Consider the following 20,605-nt stretch of genomic DNA (forward strand, 5'->3'; position numbering starts at 1 on the left):
ACTATTCGGATTTGACACTATTCACTGGTGAAGAGCCAAGGACAATTTGATGGTTGGAATACCATTTAAAATGTTTTTGAACCCAATATAGTTTAGAAAATATTCAAAATTTGTAATTGTTTAGCTGCCTTACACTCTTAAAAACCGAATTTTTTTGGAATAAATTAAAAAAAATCATTATTTTTAAAAAATAGTTGACTTTAATTACCAGCATCCAGTATTCTGTTTTAGATTTATCACAGTTCGCCTAGTTATTCGGCGAACTAGAAGTACATAGGCAGTATGCCAAGTGATTCGATGAACTGTCATCACCATCATGTTATGTTCCTGGCGGTGATGATGATCATGCTCTTCCCCATGGGAGGCTGCTTTGGTGACACTGACTCATCGCCGTCAGTCAACTGGGCTGCCTGGACGCATGAGGTGGCACATTGCAGCTGAACGGATGCTTCGTCAAGTACAATAATGTGAGCTTCTTGGGGGTGCAAGACAAGACAGCTGTGATAAAGAATTGTGGACCCTCGATTGGGTTGACCTCAGATGCAATGACCAGGAGGGATGAGATAGAATCATTAATTTTTTGCAATTAGCTTAATATCTAGACGAACACTCAGCCTTTAACATTCAGAATTGTCAGATCCCTTCATTACTTTCTATTGTTAATATCTCCAACTATTCACAATCTTAGTTGCCTAACTCTCCTTGTAACACATAATTAAGCTATATCTTGTTTGGTAATCTAAGTATCTGACATCCCTAAAGCCCTTTCCATTCAATGGGAGGTTCTCATAATTTTAGATCTTTGAATCTTCAATTCAAGAACTTCTCTCTATTCTTTTTGGTTTACTAGCTAGTTGTTATTGTTTCCCGACAAGAACAAAACCAACTCTGAGGCTGAATGAAACAGAAGAACTGCTCATGGGAAAGCAAAACCAACTGTGCCACCTAAAGGAACGGTGCCACCTCCAGGTCCTTCAAAGAGGCATAACACGTTGCCACTTCAAAATTGATCAAATAAGTATTTTTTTTATTTTATAAAAGGACAAAAACCCAGAGAAAAAACCTAATTACAAACTAAAGGAGGTAAGGTAACCCTTCTATCATCTTTATTCAAGATTCTCACTATTTCAGGAGGAGGAGGCATATTCTAAAAAACAAAAATTTGATTCTATCTTTAAACTCATTTTTGTAAGGTAATCTGCACATCTATTACCTTCTTTATAATGTTTTACAAAAAATGTTTTAGTCATTCTTTCTCATGTCATTTATCTCTCTAACATTTGTATTGGGATGACTTTTCAGTTTCTTTTCTCTATTCAAAAGGCTAATTATTGCTGCAGAATTAATTTCCACCAAAGTTCATTTCCCAAAGTTGAGGCCATTCTTCACTCCCCAAAGTTCTGCCAGAAAAGCCGTTCCAGCCCCTATCTTATGGGTGATGCCTGCGATCCAATTTCCTTCTTCATTCTTGAGGAGTCTGCTGCACCCAGTAACAACTGGGTTCCCTTGCGCCGTGCCGTCGGTATTCAATTTAAGCTAATGCCTCGGAGGAAGCTGCCAGCCAATGTTTCTCTCAGTTCTTCCTCTCCGCTTTCCTACCAAGTAATCCTTCTCTAATGCTTCTTTAATATTTTGCACCTGTTTGTGAATTTCTTCATGTAGTTGTTGTGGTCTGATGTAACTAGTATCATGCATTTTCTTATTTCTCTAATACCAAATTCTCCAGCAAGTTGTTATGAAAGTATCTAGCCAATTTAGGTTATCGTTCTTCCCTAATTGCTTTTGTAAATTCACTCCAATCCAGTGCTCCTAGTTTGATTGGAAAAAATTTGGGATTTTATTACTTTTCAGCAAATTGACCCATATGGTGGATGCTTTGGAACAATTTCTTAGAGCACGTAAAGTATCTTCTATTCCACTATTGGAGAGAGAGCAGTTTCCTGTACTACCAAATATCTTTGCCTTACTTTGGTTTGTCATGATTCTCCTGTGCATAGCTGTCCAAAGAAAAACTTTAGCCCTTTGTGGTCCCTTCCAACTTCATACCTTTTTCCAAATGGTATTTTCTTCTTTCGACAAGTTCTTAAAATATTTATATGTAGCATTTAAAGAGAAATCTCCATCCTGTGATAGTTTCCATCCAATTCTATCATCTTCTAATTCTGCTTGGGGAGCAGAGATAACGATGATTTTTTCCACAATATTTAGGGACAGGTTTTGGTGGAGCTTGTCTATATCCCAGTCTCCATTTGGATTTGTCCATTCCCAAACAAAGTTGTCAGGGTCAATTGAGTTACCATGTTTGGGCGCCATTATTTTGTTAAAAAAAGATATTTTTTCAATGAAAAAATATCTTTTTATTTTTTAACGTGTTTGGCAAATTTCTAGTAGTAAAAGTAAAAGCACTAGTAAAATAAAAAAGATCTTTTTTGAGAAGCTATAATTTACATCTTTTTTTAAAAGATCTTTTTTCTTTAAAAAAAGATGTTTTTCATGTAATAAATAAACAAAAAAGTATTTTTATATTGTTATGCCCAAACATAATTGATAGATAAAAAGACCTTTTTACATAAGATATCCAAACATAAAATTACTTTTACTTCTCTATAAGATCTTTTAAAAAAAGATAACTCGAAAAAATATATTTTTTTAAAAGCTCACCCAAACAAGCCCTTAAAATTTAGAGCCAAATTGAACAGACAACTTTCTTCTTTCACCCATTGATGTTTTCAAAAAAGAGTTGATAGCCCATTTCCAATGTAGTAGGTGGAGAAATTTTGAAAAATAGGCCATAATTTCATCAACTCCTTCCAAAGAGGGGAATCCGTAGTCTTCAATTTGATTTGATTTGATTGTTCAAGCTTCCTCCATTGCAGTACTTATGACTAAACACTTTTATCCACAGCACTTCTAAATTTTCTTTGGCTTGCCATAAAATTTTGAACAAAAAAGCATCATTCACTATTGTTAAGTCACAAATCCAATGCCTCCTTCATGTTTTGGCTAATAAAGAGTTTTTCACTCAATTAGATGCATTTTTCGTTGATTATTGTCCTCACCCCAAATAAAATTTCTTTGGATCTTTTTTACTTTTCGGTAGATGGCTGGACTCAACACTGACTGTGCTAAAGTTAATCTCCCTGCAAGGGACAGACATTTGTCCTTCCACCCCTTAAGCTTATTCTGCATTCTTCCCAACATGTCTTTATAATTTTCTTTCCCCTTCCGATTATTTCTTATCATAGCTCCCAAACATCTACCTAAGTCTCTTTCTTCTCTAAACCTGGTTAGCTTTGTTATCTCCTCTCTGGTGTTTGGTTGGGTTTTCTTTGAAAAAATTATAGAAGACTTCTATGACTTTTGTTATTTGTTCCATAGTTGCCTTTGTAAACAGCAGCAAGTCATCTGCAAATATTAGATGAGAGATGTCTGGTCCTTCTCTTTCAACTTTGATAGCTTTTCATCCTCCACTCTGAACCTGCTCTTCAATGAGATAAGACAGGGCATCCATAGCAATGACAAAGAGATAGGGGATAGAGAGTCCTCCTGCCTCAGTCCCCTGATAAGGATAAATTCCTCAGTTCTGTTTCCGTTCCATATCACACTATAATTCACTGATTGGATGTAGTTCATGATTAGGTTTATAAATTCTGAAGCCTTTTTGTTTATGAATTCCCTATTAAGCTTATCATAGACTTTTTCAAAATCAATTTTAATAGCCATGAATTATTTTTTTTCTGTGATCTTCTTCATAATGTGTATCATCTCTTTTGCTAAAAAAATGTTGTCTTGTATTTTTCATAATCTTATATACTTTTGTAGTTTCTTTTTTATTTTTCTTTTCCTTTTGGATTTCTATTCATGTGCTACCAATGTCAATATGAATGGGTCAAGCTTGAGTTTTTTTAATCTCTTAAACAGAGATCTTGAGTTTGAGTCCATATCTAGAAAAAAAAAACCTTATTCGGAGATTCGTACTTCATTAATGGGAGTCATCGGTTTTTGTCAAGTTAGTTATGTTTTTTTTTTTGAGATAGAATTTGACAATGGTTTAATTGGAAAAAGAAAAAAAATCAAGGTTTTAAAATTAAACCGATCATCAAACTGTTCTAACTATTAATTTATTGATTTATAGATTCAATCGGTTCAACTGTAATTCAACTAGAATAACTGGTTTATAATAAAATAATAAATAAAATATAAATAAACACACTAAAAGATAATTATAATCTAATTTAAACTTTAAAATGTCATCTAAATCAAAAGTATCACATCAACCACAATGTTATAATATCATCTAAATACAAACTCAGAAGTCAAATAACAAAAAAAAATAACTAAACATAAAATGCCATATCAAAGTTTGTCATTAGTAATCAAAATTCACAAAAACATAAACTAAGATCAAACAGAACCCAATAACAAGAACGACAAATTAAATTGATTGATACTATCATCTAGCCAATAACAAAAATTAGTTAACAACAACCCAATGACAAAAACAATGACTTAAGATCAACAACATAAACTAAGATTAAAATAATAATAATAAGATCAAGATAAAAAAACTTATGAAGCACGAACACTTTGTTGAATTGTCATGTCCGCGTGTCGGACACATTTTGGACACGACACTCATTGACACTCGTCCGACACGCATGTCTGTTGTGTCCAAACCGTGTCTTAATAAAAAATAAAAAAATTTTATCGGACACGCTTGGATACACTTAATAAAATATTAAAATATCAGTACGATTTATCTAAAAAAATACCTTATATTTTATATGTATGCGTGTCCCCGCGTCTTATAAGATTTTAAAATTCGCGTGTCGACGTGTCCGTGTCGTGTTGTGTCCCGTGTCAGCATCCGTGCATCATAGTAAAAAACAAACCATAACAAATATAATTTATCAAATTAACAAGCTATTAAAATGTCAAAAACAACACAACAACCTAACAATAACAATTTACAAGATCAAGAACAGTTCGAGAACAACAACTTATCAAAGTAACAAGTTAGAAAGATCAAGCATAAAATAAAACAGGTTAACAAACAAGTTAATACAGCAATACAATAATGAAATAAGAACTAGAACTGCAACATACTAATTAAAACAACCATCAACTAAAACAAGATATGCAACCTCCATCCATTCATTGTTTTGCACAATTATCCCTAATTTAACCAAATTGATACTATCATCTAGCCAATAACAAATTTTAGTTAACAGTAACCCAATGACAAAAATTGAATTAAGAATAACAACATAAACTAAGATCAAAATAACAATAATAAGATCAAGATAAAAAATAACGAACCACAATAAATATAATTTATCAAATTAACAAGTTATTAAAATATCAAAAATAACACAACAACTTAATAATCACAATTTACAAGATCAAGAACAGTCCTAGAACAATAATTTATCAAAGTAACAAGTTAAAAAGATCAAGAACATAACAAAATAAGTTAACAAAACAAGTTAATACAACAATCCAATAATGAAATAAGAACTAGAACTGCAACCTACTAATTAAAACAACCATCAACTAAAACAATATCTGCAACTTCCATCTAGTCATTGCTCTGCACAATTATCCTCAATTTAGCCAAATGCTCAACTAAGTGATTATGCATAAAAAAATATTAATCAAGATCTTAAATGAATAAACTGAATCATACTGATCTAAACCAAGCAAAGGAGGAAAAGGACATCTTTGAATCTGAATAACAAATGAGACTCTGAGCAGAGTATGAGACTTTGAGAAGTGAGCAATGAGCAGGGTATTAGGGAGAGGGAGCAAGAATGCCAGTGATGAGAATGCGACGGGCGACGGCTGACAAGGTGAAGAGCACGACGACTCACGACATGCGACAGATGACGGGAGACGGACAACGGATGACCAGGCGACGAGCAGGACATCCCACGATGTGCGACGAATGATGCAGAGAAGCTTACGATTTGAGAATATACAGAGGGGTTGGAGGCAATCGGTTGGACAATGGAGAGATGACCAGAGCAGGAAGGACGACGACGGTGAGAAAAATGTTGGCGACGGTCAAGCTAGGGCTTCCTTTTGTTTTTAGAGAGGGAAGATGTAGAGAGGGAGTGAGGGCTCAAGGAAGAGGGAGTTGGGAAGGGGATTAGGGTTTTGGACTTTTGATGCAAAATCTGAAAACCAGCCGGGTTCCAGTTCGATTCGACCAGATGGTTCCCTGCCGATCCTGCTGTCTGAAAATAGTTTTCAAAAAGAGCGATTATGACTTCTGCCGATTCACGGTTCAACTGATTGGTTCGAACTGATTTTCAGGACCTTGAAAAAAATCATGGTGTGGATGTAAGCTTTCGAGCTTCAATTAGATATTGTTCCCATTGAGATTAGGTCGAGAAAGGGTCTAAATATTTTTGGCATGTGATTCTAATTACATACCGTACATAGAAGAGATTGTTGGGATATTTTTTAATAAATAATTTAAATATTTTATTTACAGATATAAGTAATTTGTAGCATATTTACCAATTTCTATTCTTTTATATATTTTGTTTATAATGTAAACGAATTAAGATTGTTTATATCTCGATTACATCGAAAACGAGATAATACATGATTTTATTTGACTTTATCTCGTTTACAAACGAGATTTATGGAATTTGAAAGATACACATATCTCGTTTACACTGTAAATGAGATATGTATACTTGTAAATATAAAAATATAATTTTTAAAAATATTAAAAAATATTAATAATTTAATTTGGACCAATGTAAAAAATAAAAATCGATATATTTTGTTACTATTTAGATCGATTTTAATTAATTTATATCTTATCTATATTTTTAATTTTAAATTAATAACCTTGTTTCTACTGAATTCTTAAAAATAAAACGTTTCAAATAATAGAAAAGATTGACGGTTTCAAATAATAGAGAAGATTGGCAATTTCAAAATAATAGGGGAAATAAGCAGTTTTTAACTCACTGATTAGTGGGCGATTGGGCATATCACGTAATTTGAAACTATCCATTTAAAATTAGCACATTATTTTTCTAAAAACTAGCACATTTAAATCAATACTAAAAAAGAATAAGAAACATATAAAAATTTTAAAAATTTTATTATATTAAAAATTTTATTTAGTACCTGTTGATATGTTGACCCATAAACATAGCCAGGACCAAAATAAATAATGGCCCACTTAAGAGGTCTGACTTCATTCACTCCTACCCGACCTCATAGAGGTCAGATACGACGATAGCAGTACAACCATACTTATCTAAATAAGTAACCAACTCCTAAGATATCTTTCACTCACCTAGAAGGGAGATCTCAATAACTTTCCTAGAAAAAGGAAATGATCATCCATCATCAATGGTGAAACTACTCTAAAAGGTAGTTATCTATTCTACTGCAAATATAATGACTCCCTCAGGTACATTCAAAATACAATCTACTACAAACCTACCTAAAACCCTTGCTAACTTAAGTATCAGAGTCTCTTGCAGGTACCACCCCCACCTCCTCAAGATGAACTCGGACGGCAATATCTCAACACTGAGAGACGTCAGACGCTATCCCAAAGTAGCTTGGACCTTATGTTTAGTCCCAAAAGCAACCCGGAACATTGGCGCCGTTGCTGGGGACATAGAAATCTACACCCATTCATAGCAGACAATTAGTTCGAAGATGGTCACATGACATCTGAGTCAGAACCTCATAACGATAACTGAACACTCATGATACCTCCATGGCATGATAGAACGAGTGGGCCTAACAGGGAGGGAACATTGGAAAACCCTCCACCTAGGAGAATCCATTCAGAAATACATCCACCAGAAAATGAAGAGCCCCGCATCCAATTGAGATCATGGGACTCGTACACCGGAACCATATACAATTAGAGCAACTTTAACAGGAGATCGAGTGACAAAGAGAAGCTAAAAGAAATTTGCGAAAGGAGGTACCCGACAAAGAGTGCTTGAAGAAAAACTCTCGAAACTAGAGGCTGACCTTCGAAGTCGAAGTAACCATGCGGATTGGGAGGAAATCCTTTTTGGAGGAGAAGATCCATTCATAGAAGAGATCATGTAGGCTAGGGTCCCTATGAATTTTAAAAGACCTCTATGATGGAATGACCGACCCAAGACACCACCTCAGTAACTTCAAAAGTCGCATGTACCTGGTGTAAGAATCCCGTTTTTCGAGTACGCGAGATCTTTTCTGAAGACACGAATTTCTCCGGAAGTTCAACAAAAGGAACACCTCTGATATATTATCAAGAATATCAAACCTCATTGTCATTATGTCATTTTTAGGTTAGGACCTCAGTTGAGACAATCTTGACAACGCAATCGCGAAGAACCTTATTTTTGAACCGTCTCGGTTAGGAGTTTTGATTCTAGTTTTTGTAACTAGTCTATGTTTGACGAACCGGACTCGATTCATGAGAGAAGAGAGATAATATTATAATATTATCATCATATTAGTATTAGAAGATGCTTGAATGATATTATAAGTTTATCTGGTCTGTTTTAGTTAAAAACAGAAAATTGGTTTAACCGAGTTAACAATTTATTGGTGCAGCTTAGCACCAGCACTCTTTGATGACTTTAGCAATGCTAATGCCTCATCATACATGTTCTATTCTCATATTAAATATGTTACTAGTTTCATTTATGCTAGTAGCTCAGAAAATAATTTTTAGAGATATTTTTACGAGTGTTCCGATACATCTAGTTTTAGTAGTTATACACTTGAGATATTTTAATATTATTTTAATCCACCTCCAAGCCAACCAATCACAACTCACCTTACACCCCCAAGACCTCCAAGTCTGTCTCATTTTCTTATTTTGGCCGAAAATTACAAGAGAGAAAAGAGAGAAACTTTCATGACACTTAAATCTTCAAAGCTTGATTTCTTCTGAATTAAAACTCAAATCAAAACTCTGATTTCACCAAAATGATCCTCTATTCTTCCTATACATAACCATGTAATTTATCAAGGCTGTAAATAAGGTAAGATGGTTGTTCCTTTCCCATTTGAATTCGGTTTTCAAGGAATCATGCTTAAACATGTGTTTTCTTGATGTTCTTCCTTAGGAATCATGCTTAACTTGACTTAGGGCTAAGAAACCTCAATTTCTAGAAATAGTAAGGTAAGAAATCTCATCCTAACACTCATATGAAGGTTCGGTCAGTTGAGGGATTTTGTGTTTAAAGTTGTTTTTGATGTGATTTAGGAGGAAAAAGTGCTTTAAGAACACTTCAAGGAGTAACCGAATTTGGAACAGTAAATCAAGGTAGGGTTTGGTAAAATTAATCGTGATTAATTGTGTTTGAGTTGTGTGATTATGATATGGTTTGGTTATGCTTGAAATTGATTGTTTATATGAGTGATTCTTGTTGAAATTTTGGTTAAATTTTGATGAAATTCAAGCTATGAACTTGTGTTCTTGGGCAGCTAGGAAAAATCAATCCTAATCCTTAAATTGGAGTTCAATATGTGTTGTAATCAAGGGGAAAATATGGGGCTTTGGTGGCTGCAATTTTATTTTGAATTATGGTAAAAATCGGTTGTTGAAAAGATTGAAAAACGGATGAAAACAAAGAAAGATTCTGAAAATTTTACGAAGAATACTTTGAGTGTGACGAAGAACATTGAAGAACACCTTTTAGATCTTAAAAAGGGCAAGGTTGTAATTAGTTTGGTGTTTGAGGGGTTATTTTGTAATTTCTGAAAGTTAGGGTGGTTAAAGTTGAAATATTAAAAGTTACGGGTGGTAAAAGTGAATTTATATAACTTTTAGGATAAGAAAGGGTAAATCTTGAAATATATTAATAAAATAATAAATAATAATATTTAATTAAAAATAATATTTTAATAAAAATAATAAAATAATGCGAAAAAGATAATTTTTCGTAAAAGCTTTAGAAAGACAACTTTAAGGGCAGAATCTCATAATTACCTTCATAAAACACTTAGGGAGTGGTAATAAAATATTAGTGAGGCAAAGATAAAGAAAAGATAAAAAGTAAAAGAAGAGATAAAAATCAAAGAAAAAGTCTGTAAAGTTTTAATGACGGAAACTAACAGAGATTAGTAAACGAACTAGGGCAACATAGTTAGTTCTTGAGTTGTGGCTAGGGTCAGGTATTATATGAAAAGTTAAACTGTTTCAATATAGACTTAATGAACCTATACTTGGGCAGGCTAACTATTCACACCGAAATTTACATAAGCTTTAAATACATACGTTAAATAGAGAAAAGAGTAACCATAGCAGAATAAAGGGATACAGAAAAAAGAGTAACCAGAGCATAATAAAGAGATACAGAGAAAAGAGTAATCAGAGCAGAGTAAAAAGACAAAGAGAAAAGAGTAATATAATAAAGAGATTAGAAAACAAGCAGATGGTCTGTTGAATGGTCATTTGTTGCATTAAGGCAACTCTAGAGATGTTTGTGTTCATCTACTGTGTTGAGGTAGTCAGATAGATGGTGGTGTGACCACCGAGAGCAGTTTCCTGGGATACTTAACTATAATGCTATTCTGTAAGTCAGAGGACTCTTATAGAGGTATCAAGAAAACACAACTAGCATATACTCCTATAAGTCAAAGGACTCTTACAGTGAGTGTGTTGGGCAGACTAGCTTCGCCCTGCAATTCAAAAGACTCTTGCAGTGGTTTTCCCTGCAAGTCAAAGGACTCTTGCGATGGGTTCCCAAAAATCATCATCAAAACCCGGGAACACCCTTTGGAGGCAATAATGCAAATAAAGAAAAGGAAGGAACGCAAGGAATCAAAACCCTAGCAAGAAAAGCACAAAGAAAAAACCAGAAACCTAGGCGCCAGCATCAAAGGCACAGCAAAACAAAACATCAAAACTTTTGTGGAAATAAAAGCATGCAACATCACTAGAAGCCAACGACAAAGAAGGATTGTAGCTACCAACAAACCAGAAAAACACAAAAAGCACAAAATTAATGCACCAACCTGCGATGAAGAAAGAAGCGACAGCAACGGGCGCACAGAACACGAACGATCCACACCAAAGGCTTCAGAGAAGAAGAAAGCTTGGGGCGAAAGCGAAGGAACCAAAGAAGAGGTATTTTCGCAAAGAAGCGAGAAACTGAAATGGAGCAAGCGGAAACAGAAGTGGTTGGCAACATCCAAGCTCCAAAGGAAGAGCTTGAACTACTTCCAAAGGTCCGAGAGAAAGCACAAATAAGACAAGCAGCATTAAAGCAAAGGATGACGATAAGGTATAGCCAAAACGTCATTCGAAGGAGTTTTGCTGTAAATGACCTAGTCCTAATACAAAATGACATCAGAGTAAAAAAGTCGGGCGAAGGGAAGCTCATTTTCGAGTAAGTCCAGATGCCTAGCGAGGTGCGCTTGACCTGCATCTGAAAACTAGAAAATATGTATGGGGTGAGAACCAGAGGTTCTCAGCATGGTAACGGTGTCCACATAACTAACATATAATGTCTCGTGAAAGCCAGAGACAATCCTAGAACTCCAACGCTCTTGATTATAAAAATTAAAGATTCAAAGACAAAAGCTGTAAAGGGGTGGTCCTCTAAGGATTTTAAACTTAGGCAAACTCTAACTAAACCCACTTTATAGAAATCCTTCTCCTTCCTCCCAAAATCCTCCAAAATTACCAGTAGAACTACATAGACAAATAAAGCAGACAAAGCAAACACAAGTAGAATACAGATACGGCAGGTAGCAATTATAGCAGGTAAGCATGGATTATCAATTAGGAAATCCCAAGAAATGCAAACTCAATCAGAACAGACAAATGCATACGATGAATACCTGCTGTATAGCAGATGAGTCTCATTTGTCAGTTATAAAGCCAAATCTGACATGTTCGGTAGCAAACCCTGGATATAACACCAAACACGGAGCAAGTGGGATAATGCCGCAATCCTTGTATCTTACCCGTGTACCCGGAGCAGGGGACAACCTCATCACTGCCTTTTAGCTAGACGGTGTTACAGTTCTTGACCCGGAGTAAGCAATGATAGAACACAGCCCTTGCGTTTTACCCGAAATCTGGAAATTTTCTGGAGCAAGTGGATAACACTACTGCATCTTACCTGAAGTCACATACAGAAACACATTTTCATATCATTACAATTCATTCTTTCATCCATTCATTCTCAATTCATACCCAGAGCAAGTGGATAACACCACTACATATTACCCGGTATTCTCGCCTCTTATCCAGAGCAAGTGGATAGCACCACTGCATCTTACCTGGAGGCATATTACAATCAAATTCAAGTTCATTTTCATTATTATTCCAATCCATTAGTTCATCTTCCATACATTCTCAATATCTCTATACTTTCTTAACATATTCCCAGAGCGAGTGGTCAATGCCACCGCCTCTTACCGGTCACCTCTATCTCACACAATTCACTCGAGTTGAATCACCATCATACCTTAATACCATCATCATCATTTACTTTACCTCTTTCTTCATCAACAAGTTACGTCCCTCACAGCCGTAATTATACTTCACTACCCAAATCCCACCTACCAGACTTTAAACAAGAGTTAAAAGGGTTTTGAAAGCTGGAGAAATGCATTTAAAAACATAAAAATTCATATTTTAGAAAACAGGGGCTGTGCGTACGCACACCCCTGCCGTGCGTACGCACACGGCTAAAAATGGGTGGTCGCGTACGTGACTCCCTTGCTCGTATCGTGTGTGTTCCTTGCGTACGCATACTTAGTAGAAATCTCAAAGAGCTGCTAAGTCCAGAATTTCTATTTTGCACACCAAACTTTGATCGCTCATAACTTTGTTGGTTTAAAATATTTTTTCTCCGTTATTCGAACGGTGTAATCCTCTCGGACCAAAATTGAAGGTATGGAGGCCGAGTTATGCTCCACCAAAGTTGGTCAAAAATAATAGTTTTCATTAAACCTTACAAACCTCAACTTTCAAAATATTTCAAATTTCAACCTTTCAAAGCCAAACCAAACCTTACCACATCAGCATCAAGCATTCCCAATTCATAATTCCAACCTCTTTATTCACCTTACAACCAACCAATCCTCCACTCTCATCGATCTCAACTCAATAATTTAAGTACAAACAATGCTCAAACTTATTAATCATAATGCATACCAATCTCGATATCATATACAAGCCACATGCATCATTCATAAGAGCCTTAATCACAACCTCCAAAACCACTAACCATATACATAATAACCAATCTCAACCAACAACATCACAATTAACTCAATCTCATATTCACTTATCAAAGTTCACGCTAAAGCTCCCAACTTTGCCAATTTGTCTCCAATACCACCAAATTGTTTCCAAGTACACAATTTAATCTAAATTTTATACAACAACACTAGGATTACTTTAGGGTTCACAAATTCAGTAATTTGACAAGGGTTAGGGTTGCCTCACCTTACCAACACAAAATTAGGATAAGACCTAGCAAGTCAACGAAGCTAATTCGATCCTAAACACCGAAATTACACAATTTCTCAACACTAAACTCAATTAATTTTCGAAAATAAGGGTTGAGATGTATGGAGTAAAAATAAGGCTTACCTATGAAATTGTTGGATGAATTTTATAGAGCTCGTTGCGGTGAATGCGTGATCTCAAACAGTGTGGCAATCGAAGTTTTGGATTGAAAATTACAACAAATTGAAATCAAGACAAGGGTTAGGTTTAGAGCTCATTGTTCTTCTCTTCCCCCAATTCAGTTTCTCCATGTTTCCCATTAAAGAAGGGGAGAAAAGGCTGATCTTATATGTGTTAGTGGGTTTTGGTTGGACCTTAGACTCAATACGGGTTCGGTTCGGTTCGTTCGGTTTAATTTTGGGCCAAATTTTTTAAAATTAGTGTCAGAATTTTTATTTCAATTATTTTACCTCACTAAATCTTAAAATTTTATTTTATAATATTTAATTAATAATTAATTTATTAACTAATTATTCACTAATTTTATAAATTTTACAAATTAACTACATAACATGCCAAATCTATTAAGAGCAAAATTTGGCCTATTTTCACCTCTATCCACAAATGTAGGAAACTGAAAATTTTATACCGACCTTACATTTTTTGCAGGCCAGTGATTAATTTATCTAAATAGAAACAATTAATATTCACGACAAGAATTTCAGTTGATATACCTATAGTTTTTGTTGCTTCTTTTTTTTAAAAGAAAATGTAAATATTGATTAGTCACTTTCTTGCTAACCAATGAAGCTCTTGTCTCACTCAAAGTTATCATGTGAAAGCAACAAAAGAAAAAAAAAAGGAAATTGTATTGCTAATATAATGCAATTCTTATTTTAGTTTTGCTTAAGCGCTTGTTTGAAAAGTTAGAAATTAAAATTTATTTAAGAGTTAAATTTTTTTTTAAATAATTAAAAATGAATAATTTAAATTTTTTTAAAATTTTAATTTTTTTTCATTTACAAATCAGATTAAAAGAGATCTATTTTTTAAAATAATTCTCATACCTCTTAAACTTAATATGTGAAATGTCAAATATATTTCTATTTACAATTAATAAAAAATTAAATTACACAATTAATTCTTATATCTTTACTGAAATTATAAATTAGTTCCTATATTTTAAAAGTTTGTAATTAAATTTTTAAATAAAATTAGATTTTATAATTAGATTCTCAATAATATTTACCATAAAAAAAATACACATTTACCATAATGTCCTCTTCTTTATCTTCTCTCTTCTTCTCCTGCTCTCTTCATAGTTTATGCTCTTCTTTTTTAACAACAACAACAATACGCTTCAATAACAACAATTTTAGAATAGTTGAATCATGAATCATGTATGAATTCAATTCAACTCAACCCAACAATATTTAAATTAGCAATAATCAAGGACTTCACCATATCACAAGCAAAATCCTTCTCTCTTGTATTATTATTCAAATTTGTTACTTGTTAAAATATATATTATATACTTTATCATTTTCTCTTCAATAGTAATCATTTCAGAGTCAACAGTGAGATCAATCGAGGATGATAACATCAGAGGCATTTGTGAAGATCCAGGTTCCACAGAAGGTTTACAACGAAGTTAAGTTCCTGGTGATAGTGGCTCCTCCTGCAGCAACGACAGTCTCACTTATGGAGAGAATACCTGAATTCTTTAATTCGGAAAAGATGTGTCGTGGTGTTCGGAGGATTTCCGATCCAAAATCCCTATGACTTCAACGACGTTGTAGAAGCCTTCGGTTGGAATGAGTTTCCCTACCACAGTGGCGCCGCTCCCCGCACCAATGTTATTGGCCGTATGTTCACCGCCAATGAGTCCCCACCAGAGCCATTCCCGAAGTAGCCCTCGCATGAGCGGGTTATGGTGTTGGTGCCTTGGATCTTTGGCGTCGGTCCAAGGAAGGTAAGAAAGGAGAATTGGCCATAGCTTTGAAGAGTGATAGTGTGATTGTTTTTGCTTCTGCGATCTTAGGAGAGGAACTTAATTGTGAAGGTTAGCATTGGAGCGTGAAGAATTGGAAGAGTATGTGAGACAGTAGAGGAAGAGAGAAAAAGAGTTGAGGATGAAGAGAAAAAGGAAAATCTTGAGGAGCAAGGTGTTCCTTCAATTCATGAAGGATGGGTGGGTTAGAAATATTTTGGTCATTTTACAATAGTTAAATTATAGTATTGGTCCTATACTTTTATTAAAATTGTAAATTAGTATCTACTGTTAAACAATAAACACGTACAACTTACATGTTGAAGATAGCGAATATGCTAACGAATATTTTGTTAAATCAAACGTTATTTGAACGGCAGGAACTAAATTATAAAATTTAATTTTGCTTAGGGACCAATTATAAATTTTTAAATTTTAAGAAACAATTTACAATTTTAGTAAAAATATAAGAACCAACGGTGTAATTTAACTTTAATAAAATAACTTTGTTAAGTATAAAATCATAAAAAATATTTAACTAAAGAATCAAATTCTATTCTATTAATATATTAAATTCATTTTAAATCATGAAATAAATAAAATTTTTAAAGAAAATAATTTTTTTTTTATCATATTAAATAGTTTTGCATCAAGCTCCAAAATTTGAAGAGCCATAACAAACACTTCTAGGTTCTAAGCAGAAACCAAACATATTCCTGGATTTTCACCATTAAGGAATCCAAGTACCATAAACAAATGGCGTATAACAGAATGTTTCTTCTTTCGAAAATTAAAGAAACAAGGGTGTTTTTTGGAGGTAGGAGTGGAAAGGGATAATGTTGAAGTAATACAAGCTTTGAAAGCCACACAATCTCTATCATAGCAAACTGTAAAGTCCTTTTGAATAGTTTTAGGTTTTACAACTTTACCCATGTTGAAAGAAATGGAAATATAGTAGCGCACACACTAGCTAATTTAGCTCTAAGCCAAATTTTCTGTGGCTAGAAGAAACCCCTATAATTATTTGTAATTTGGTCCACCTTGATATTATGGGCGCTTTTTAATTTACATATTGCACCGGTGGTGGTGTATGACAAGGGTATGGGGGTGGCTGGTGTGTAACCAGGTTGTGGTGTCAGGGGGACAGGGACTCGGACCCTCCGAGTTCCATGCCCAAAACGCACGGTCCGAGTCCAATGTATGGGGCTGACGATGGTGACGGACTCGGACCCTCCGAGATGGCGCGCTTTACAGACCGTCCGATTTTGGTTTGAGTAGTCGCACGGTCCGAGTCCATTGCGGGAATGGACACGCGGCGCTTCCCCGTTGAGTCCCTAATCGGTGCCCCTCATAAACGCAGAAAGAAAAACCCTGCTCCCTCACCATCCGAATCCACACTTCACTCCCACTAACCTTTCTCCCTCACAGCCTTCATCTTCATTTCTCTGAACTTTGCATGGTGGAGGAGCAACATTAATGGGGAAAAAATCAAAAATTAAAGATGTTGATCGATCTGAGCTTCATATTATTCACTATCTCAGTGATCCTGATTATGTAAGTATTTTTTGAAATTTTTTTGAATTTTTTAATTTTTTTATAGTTATAATTATTATTAAAATATAAAATTTCAATATTATGATTGTTGTTAGATACACAGTTGAAGAATATAAATAGAATGATTATGACTAATTTATTAGTATTAGTTAGATTATTTTAAAATATTTTGAACAGATTAATAATTATATTTATGATGATTAAAAATAAAATATTTTGAACAGATTAATAATTGTATTTATGATGATTAAAATTTTTTATATGATTATATTGTTCTTAGACATGCATTTGAAGAACATAAATGGAATGAGTATGACTTAGTTTTCATTGTTTGTTAGATTTCTTTAAAATTATTTTACAGATTAATAATTATATAAATCATGATTAGAAAATTTGTTATGATTAAGTAGTTGTTAGAGATATGTAGTTGAAGAATATAAATAGAATGGTTATGACTAATTTTTAAATATTTGTTAGGTTCTATTTAAATATTTTTTTACAGATTATTAATTATATATATGATGATAAGAAAATTTGTTATGGTTATGTTGTTGTTGTTCTTTAGTCTTGTGTTTTTGGCTGTAGTAGTAAGTAGTACATAATGTAAATTTTTAATAAATTTATTTAATTGTAGTATAATTATTATTTGTAAGCCAATGTTATTTAAATGTATTTTTAAGAAATTAAGTGTAACTGTTATCGATTTTGGTTAGATGTTATTATTATTGTGGTAAAGTGTTAATGCTGAGTTGATTAGAAAGGTTTTTTTAATTAAGCCATGTTAGATATTTCTTTATGAGAAAATTTAAATAATTTTAATTGTAGTAATTATTATTAGCAAGTTAATTATTAGCGTTGTTAGAATATGAATGATGGCATATACAGATTATTAATATTTTGTATTGCAGGGGGAAAATTTTTTAACAAAAGAGTAATTAACGTTCGATATTATTGTGGATGTTGTAAATATTGTTGAGATTTATGATTAGGAATATATGTATTTGTAATGAGTTTCATTAGCAGTTATGAATACTTTTGAGGATTAACTAGTTAAATTTAGAAGTTACGAGAATTAGTTGTATAAGGATTCAGTCAATAAATTTATGATGGTAAGTTAGCAATTCTTAATAATTTGATTAGTAATTTGTTATGTTTTTTTTGTAGAAATCAAGAATGTTGACATGTAACCATCCACTTCCTCCGGATCGGTACAACGAAAGGGTGGAGGATCATTTGCGAATTACCGGGTTCTATCATGCATCTCAGATTGGGATAGTGCAGTGTCAGAAAGCATTGGTAAATGCTCTAATTGAACGTTGGCACCCAGAGACACATACGTTCCACCTTCCCATTGGTGAATGTGCTGTGACACTTGAAGATGTAGCTATGATTCTTGGTCTTCCCACAGATGGTCTTCCGGTCACAGGGATGACAATGAGCAGTTTTGAAGCGTTGGAGGCGGAGTGTTTGGTTCAATTTGGAGTTGCACCGCGTATGTCTGACTGTAGATCTAGTTGCATAAAACTTACCTGGCTGCGTGATTTAAAAGAAAATTTACAGTTGATTGATGATATCAGTATACAGAGGTATGTGAGGTGCCATATTATGTTGTTGATCGGGACGATCTTGTTTGGGGATAAGTCTGGGGCAGGAGTGCATTGGAAATTTCTACCCTTGCTACGTGATTTTGGTAGTATTGGTCAGTATAGTTGGGGAGCGGCATGCCTGGCACATCTCTACAGGGCATTATGCCGGGCATCCCGTTTTAACTGCAAGGAAATAGATGGTCCACTAACACTTCTACTCTGTTGGGCTTGGATCAGGCTGCCATACCTATCGCCGCTACCTAGGGAACCTCGAAGTTTTCCACTAGCAAATAGGTAATAATTTGTTAGAATGTACCCGTATCTTGATATTTATGATTGATTTAATGGTAGTTGAGGTAATTGAATATATCATAATAGGTGGCGGAACTGGGAGCGTGGTGACCGACGATATAGATATATGAAGTTAGCTCACTTTAGGAAGTCATTTGATGAACTTCAAGAAGGGCAGGTGTGTTTTAATTAAAGTAGTATTAGTTTTCTGTTTAGGGTCTGAGACATAATTATACAGCATTGTCTTTGTAATTGGCTTTGTGGACTGTTATGTTGAGGTTCCTTTATTTTTTCCAGTTTGTTTGGGCCACGGAAGCGAGTCATTCAAAATGGGTGATGCATTGGTCAAACAGGTATAACTACATTCTATCTGAGCTTCCGATGCCTTCACATGATCTACTAGATAGTTACATGCATTGGTACCGATCAAAATATGGGGACCACTTGAACTTGTCAAATCTTGTGGGTCAAGATAATGATGAAGGTGATCAGGATATGGAGGAAGGTGATCAGGATTTGGATGAGGATAATCAGGATACCGATTAGGGTAGTCAGGATATGGATGCTGACAATCAAGTAGAAGAGCCACATTCGCCGCATATATTACCTCCAACCCCGATTCCAGAAGAACAACCTCAGTCCTCAAGCCATTATGTACCTCAGACACAGTTCCCCCCATCAGTTCCAATCAGTCAACAATATTGGGGTACCTCACAATTTGAAACAGGAGAAGGAGGTTCTTTTAGCCAATTGCTTGGGTTGATGTCTGCAGGTCCTGGACTACCACAATATGGCCAACAGCCTGACTTCATGGCTGGTAGGTATTCATTGGATGCGAGGTATCCGGGCCATACATCATCGGTTGCTTCTGGGGGGTTTGTGTCGGTTGACTCTAGTAGGAGTGATGACGGACGCAGAGCTTTTTTTAGTCAGAATCCTAACCGTGTATCCATGGGACTCATTCAAGAAGATGCTAACACACTCGAGAGAGAGAGACAGATGCGTATCTAGTAGATGACCCGGATAACGAGGAGGATCATGATGACGATGAAATAGAGGAGTTCGACGAGGATGAGGAATCTCGTAATGATGGTATTATGTTTTGTATTCTACTTTACATGTTCCATTACTTATTTATTTTTTGTTCATAACTGGCATCTATTTTTGACTTTTAGTAAATCTTATGTGGTTTATGTCTTGCTGTGATTACCTGGTGCGCTACATTTAATTGTTTTTTATAAATTCTATACAAGTCATGCACGCACTCCGGATGAAACCTCCAAAGGTTACAATCTGAGAATTGATCCACCACGTCGCAGTGCTAGTCGCTACACTCCATCTGTCTTCAAAAAGGCGGCCAAGAAATGCAAGAATTTAGTCAAGGATGTGAAGTGGGCCATGAGAAAGTAGTTGTGTTGTAAATTATTTATTTAAGTAGTAATCACGTGGACCATGTTGTATTTATGTTGTATGTTTAGAGTATGCACGCACTACATTTATGTTGTATGTTTAGAGTATTTATGCACTACGGACACTATTCAGGTATTGTTGTTCTTGACTACGCATTAAGGTACAGGTGTTGTATATTGTTGTTCTTGACTACGCATTAAGTAGTTGTGTTGTAAATTATTTATTTAAGTAGTGATACATTTGAACAGTACCGTCCGGTTCAAGCAGAGAAATAGAATGAACCGGACCGACCGGTTCAATCAGGGAAACTGAATGAACCGGACCGGC

The 20,605-nt window shown here is 34.6% G+C and overlaps 1 long non-coding RNA gene across 1 annotated transcript; it reads left to right on the plus strand.

Annotated features, from left to right (window-relative positions):
- The first annotated feature begins 294 nt into the window (after positions 1-294).
- Positions 295-15,762, plus strand: LOC127747522 (uncharacterized). The gene is made up of 3 exons (XR_008009398.1): positions 295-1,083; positions 1,341-1,602; positions 15,005-15,762. It is a non-coding gene; the product is annotated as an uncharacterized LOC127747522 (long non-coding RNA).
- The last annotated feature ends 4,843 nt before the right edge of the window (positions 15,763-20,605 follow it).

This window comes from Arachis duranensis, chromosome 5, assembly GCF_000817695.3.
Source record: "Arachis duranensis cultivar V14167 chromosome 5, aradu.V14167.gnm2.J7QH, whole genome shotgun sequence".
NCBI classification, from domain to species: domain Eukaryota; kingdom Viridiplantae; phylum Streptophyta; class Magnoliopsida; order Fabales; family Fabaceae; genus Arachis; species Arachis duranensis.